General features: G+C 36.4%; 1 pseudogene; it reads left to right on the top strand.

The window, feature by feature from the left end:
• LOC106462084 overlaps positions 1-5,402 on the top strand; it is a 53,854-nt pseudogene that overhangs the window by 36,970 nt on the left and 11,482 nt on the right.

The following is a 5,402-nucleotide window of genomic DNA, read 5'->3' as shown; positions in this document are numbered from 1 at the left end:
AGGAAAGTACTATCATACTTAAATCACTAGTGTAGATTAGGAAAGTACTATCATACTTAAATCACTAGAGTGTAGAGTAGGAAAGTACTATCATACTTAAATCACTAGTGTAGATTAGGAAAGTACTATCATACTTAAATCACTGGTGTATAGAGTAGGAAAGTACTATCATACTTAAATCATTAGTGTAGAGTAGGAAAGTACTATCATACTTAAATCACTAGTGTAGAATAGGAAAGTACTATCATACTTAAATCACTGGTGTATAGAGTAGGAAAGTACTATCATACTTAAATCACTAGTGTACAGATTAGGAACATACAACATACAGAGATTAGTGTGTTAATAAGAGCATTAAATAGCATCAGACTCAGGTAATTAATGTACGTGATTAAGATACTTCTATACTTGTATGAGCGATGTAAAATATTATAACATCACTCTGTTTACTTTCTTTTTGTGTGTGTTTTAATTGTACTTTAACAAGAGAATTCCTCACGCGGACTGAAACTGTTTAAATTTCCATGTAAATCAAGGCAATGCAATTGTGGTTTAGATATGTGCATATATTAAAGAAATCAGCACATTGGTACAGACATCAAACTGTTGACACACGTCTTTATCACTTTAATCATTCCTAGATCTATCACACTAAAGGAACGCTGTCATGAAACTTACAAATTAGATATCTGTGCTAAATTGTTGGGTTTACTGTTGAGAGGAGGAGTCCCGGTTGTCCACAAACTTCATATTCACTGTGCAATGGAATATAATTACTACTTTATATGTTAAAAACCGTCCACTCAATGGTGTAAGGATGTTGTTTAGTTAACTCAGGTGTTGTTAGAGCTTGCAGATAAACAAATGAGATAAACCGGTTTTGAATGCTTGAAGTCGGGACTTAGGCGTATTATTTGTATAAAAAACACGGAAAGAAAATCTCTTGAAGCACAAGACACGACGAATAGGCTTGAAGTTAAAGTTAACATTTTCATGTAAATGCCTTGAAGTTAAAGGTAATAGTTTCACGTAAATGCCTTGAAGTTAAAGTTAATATTTTCTTGTAAATGCCTTGAAGTTAAAGGTAGTTTTTCATGTAAATGCCTTGAAGTTAAAGGTAATATTTTCACGTAAATGCCTTGAAGTTAAAGGTAATATTTTCTTGTAAATGCCTTAAAGTTAAAGGTAGTATTTTCATGTAAATGCCTTGAAGTTAAAGGTGATATTTTCATGTAAATGCCTTGAAGTTAAAGGTGATATTTTCATGCAAATGCCTATTATGCGAAATACATAATGTCGTTTTATACGAATGTTTGTTTGTTTTGGAATTTCGCGCAAAGCTACACGAGGGTTATCTGCGCTAGCAGTCCCTAATTTAGCAGTGTAAGACTGTAAGGGAAGGCAGCTAAGTTGGCGGTGGGTGGTGATGACCTGTGGCTACTCTTTTACCAACGAATAGTGGGATTGACCGTCACATTATAACGCCCCCACGGCTGAAAGGGCGAGCATGTTTGGTGGAACGGGGATTCGAACCTGCGACCCACAGATTGCGAGTCGAGCGCCTTATCCACCTGGCCATGGCGCGCGTTTTACTGACGTCACGACAGTTCGCAACGTTAAGCGTTCTTTATGCGAGTGGTTAAAACAGATGACTCCTTCAGGCGGCCTTCTGTCCCCTTTTGGAGAAACAATATGACGTAAATGATAATAATTGTGATTGAACGGAAAATACAATATATCAAGCAGAAGCGCTTAGTTACGTGAAGACATTACAATATGTTTTTAAAAGTTTTCGAATTTCTCAAAGTGCTTCCTAAAATACAGGCGTGAAGCTTCCTTCAAGTTAAAGATTACACGCGCTTTCAATTTTATTTATTTATTTAAATTTCGTGCAAAGCTACACGACGGCTACCTGTGCTAATCATCCCTAATTTAGAAGTGCTAGTTTAGAAATGGAAGGCAGCTAGTCACCACTAACTGCCAACTCTTGGGCTCCTTTTTTTTTAACAACGAAAAGTGGGATTGACTGTCACATAATAACGCTCCGAAGGCTGAAAGGACGAGTATGTTCAGTGACGGGATTTGAACTCGCGACCACCATGATATGCCAGGCCCATTCAGTTTTAGTATTGTTTCTGCCAATAAACGAGAAATTGTTTTAGATCTAAATTTTAAAGTTACTACCGTTCCAAAGGTTTTGAATTTTTTTGTTTTAACTTCTGAACAAAATATATCGCTTGAACTTTAAATGTACATTCAATGTGAGGTCAAGAGAACCAAAAAAAAATATATATGTATCCATAAATGACAAATACAATTTTCAATTTTTCCACCTAGGTCATCGAAATAAAAATGGAGCATCGAGAGGAAGTGTTAGGAAAAGTCGGTCTTGCGACAGCAGTCCTAGGGAGAGCTGGACTTCTAATACCCATAAAAACAGAGCTTCGTGGAATTCAACAAAAGAAGGTAACCAAGCGATGAACTCTTCCTTTTCTTTATCTAGAAAACCTTCAACGGGAACGGAAGAAGTAACCTTTAGCGAAGAAAAACTACAAAACAGATGTATCGCCTCTCTATCCAGACCTTCTTCTGATAACATGACAAGACACGTGATCGAACAAAGTGCGTGCGTAACCTACTCTAACCTTCCGTCTCTTCCCAAAAAATCTTCCAATAGCACAGTTGGAGAGGACAAACAGAAATCCTGTGGTATCGTTCCTTTCCTGCCTAGGAAATCTTCTGATAGTTTACACGGAGTAAATAACGAGCAGGATCAACTCAACACGGCTCCTTCTTTGCCTGTGAAGACCTCTTTGAGTGTAGAGAAAGGAATGGCGACAAATTCTCAGACAACAGAATACAAAGCGCCCTCTTTACCCAGAAAATCGTCAACTAGTAAACAGGTAGAAGATGTACAACAGCAGCAACAAGTATACCATAACAGTGTCCCCCCTTTGCCGAGGAAGCATTTTTCTAACTCGGTCAAAGGAAACCTTCAAAAAGAACAACAGGTATTTAACAAAAACTTTTCAGATCTATCAAAGAAGTCTTGTGAAAGAACAAAAGGTGTGGATTCCGTCGGACCGGGGATCATAGTCAAGGTCAGCCCGGATAGCGTTAGTGCTATAAAAGAAACTAAGAACCCCCCTATTGTAAAAGGATCAGAAAACTTTTCACCCAATACGAAAAGCCCCTCTGAGCAGCGTTCAGACAAAGGATCCTTTCAAATATCTAACGAGGCAATGAGGTACGCATATTATTTAATAAAGCTACTAACCGTATAATAGCAAAATATTTTTCTTGTTGCTATTTAATTAGTCTTCATTTGTGAAAATCTTTCTTAATACCTGCTCTGTTCTTAAAATTAAGAGAAGGGGAGCGGATTGGGTCTGTGGTAGAGCTCTGATTTTCAGAGTTGGCGATACCATAAAATACATTCCATATATTAAGCTGTGGGTGGGTTATAAGAGTAACAGTCAATTCCTTTAGACAGTGTGGAACTAAATTGTATGTATGAGTATATATACATATTCTGAAAGATTGGTTTGTTTGTTTGTTAAACAGAAAGCGTTACAATGGGCTGTCTGTGCAGTGTCAACCACGGGTATCAAAACCCGGTTTTTAGCGTTATAAGCCTTTAAATTTACCGCTGAACCTCTGGGGGACTCTGAAAGACTTTTACAGAAAACTTCAGAAATTTACTTTTACAAGAGAGATAATATGTATTTTATTGGATCTGGATTTGTTTCCCCTACTGTGGCTAGAAATTCCTATAGTAATCTAAGGATGTAGTTACTACCTACAGTAATCTAAGGATGTAGTTACTACCTACAGTAATCTAAGGATGTAGTTACTACCTACAGTAATCTAAGGATGTAGTTACTACCTATAGTAATTTAAGGATGTGGCTATTACCTATAGTAATCTAAGGATGTAGTTACTACCTATAGTAATTTAAGGATGTGGCTATTACCTATAGTAATCTGAGGATGTAGTTACTACCTATAGTAATTTAAGGATGTGGCTATTACCTATAGTAATCTGAGGATGTAGTTACTACCTATAGTAATTTAAGGATGTAGTTACTACCTCTAGTAACTTAAGGATGTGGCTACTACCTCTAGTAATTTAGGGATGTGGTTACCACCTCTAGTAATTTAGGGATGTGGCTACTACCTCTAGTAATTTAGGGATGTGGCTACTACCTCTAGTAATTTAGGGATGTGGCTACTACCTCTAGTAATTTAGGGATGTGGCTACTACCTCTAGTAATTTAGGGATGTGGCTACTACCTCTAGTAATTTAGGGATGTGGCTACTGCCTCTAGTAATTTAGGGATGTGGCTACTACCTCTAGTAATTTAGGGATGTGGCTACTACCTCTAGTAATTTAGGGATGTGGCTACTACCTCTAGTAATTTAGGGATGTGGTTGCCACCTCTAGTAATTTAGGGATGTGGTTGCCACCTCTAGTAATTTAGGGACGTGGTTACTCCTACAGTAAACTTTGAAACCAATTTCTGATTGAGTGTCTTTATAGGAAATTATATTCTTAACAGAAATCACTGACTCTGACCAAATTTGTTTTACTATAAAACACTGTATTTTCTTTCAGTCCCTCTGTGGGACAGCAGTAAGTTTATGGACTTACAACGCTAAATGCAGGATTCGATTCCCCGCTGTGGACACAGCAGATAGATAGCCCAATGTGACTTTGCTCTAAAACAAACAAATTTTATTTCAGCTAAAAGCATTATGTTATTGTTTAAATATTGTAAGAATATTTTATTCATTAGAGGTATGTTTTTAAGATAATTTTATACATAAATAAGTTATGTAGACCATAGAAATTAGTTAAACAGCACAGTCTATTTTTCTTGTGACGTTAATTACCATGCAACAATCATTGGCTCTTTTGCGTGGTGTCTGAAGGCACTCGCCGAGCGACAAAACACAGTGCATTACGGGTAAATTGTTCTTTTATCATGTCAGACCTGTTCTCTCTCGATGATTGGTACGTATTGTTGTTTCTGTGTTGGTTTTAGTAGCACACTTGAAAAATTAAAAATTAGCATTAGATTTTTGAAAAAATAATGGAATGATGATTTTCGATTTTTTTTAAATGTTCCAATAAAAACTGCCTCATAAACAAATATTTTTCAAAGGATAATATATATATAAAATTTTAAAATAGATGCTCACTTTTCCAACCGGGATAAACTATCATCATTGAAGTATATTTCCAATCCATAACATAAAGTAATATTGTATATCTAACTCATTTGCTGCCTTGTTTACAGCTAAACAGCACGTGGTTATTTCTTTGACTGCCATGTCTATATATACACGTGGAAAAAAGTTAAGCACCCCCGTGTTTTTTTCAAGTGATTCAGATTCGACGTT

The sequence above is a fragment of the Limulus polyphemus genome, unplaced genomic scaffold (assembly GCF_000517525.1).
Source record: "Limulus polyphemus unplaced genomic scaffold, Limulus_polyphemus-2.1.2 Scaffold1090, whole genome shotgun sequence".
NCBI classification, from domain to species: Eukaryota; Metazoa; Arthropoda; class Merostomata; order Xiphosura; family Limulidae; genus Limulus; species Limulus polyphemus.
The sequence above is the reverse complement of the archived record's forward strand: the minus strand, read 5'-3'. Positions and strand labels throughout refer to the sequence as shown.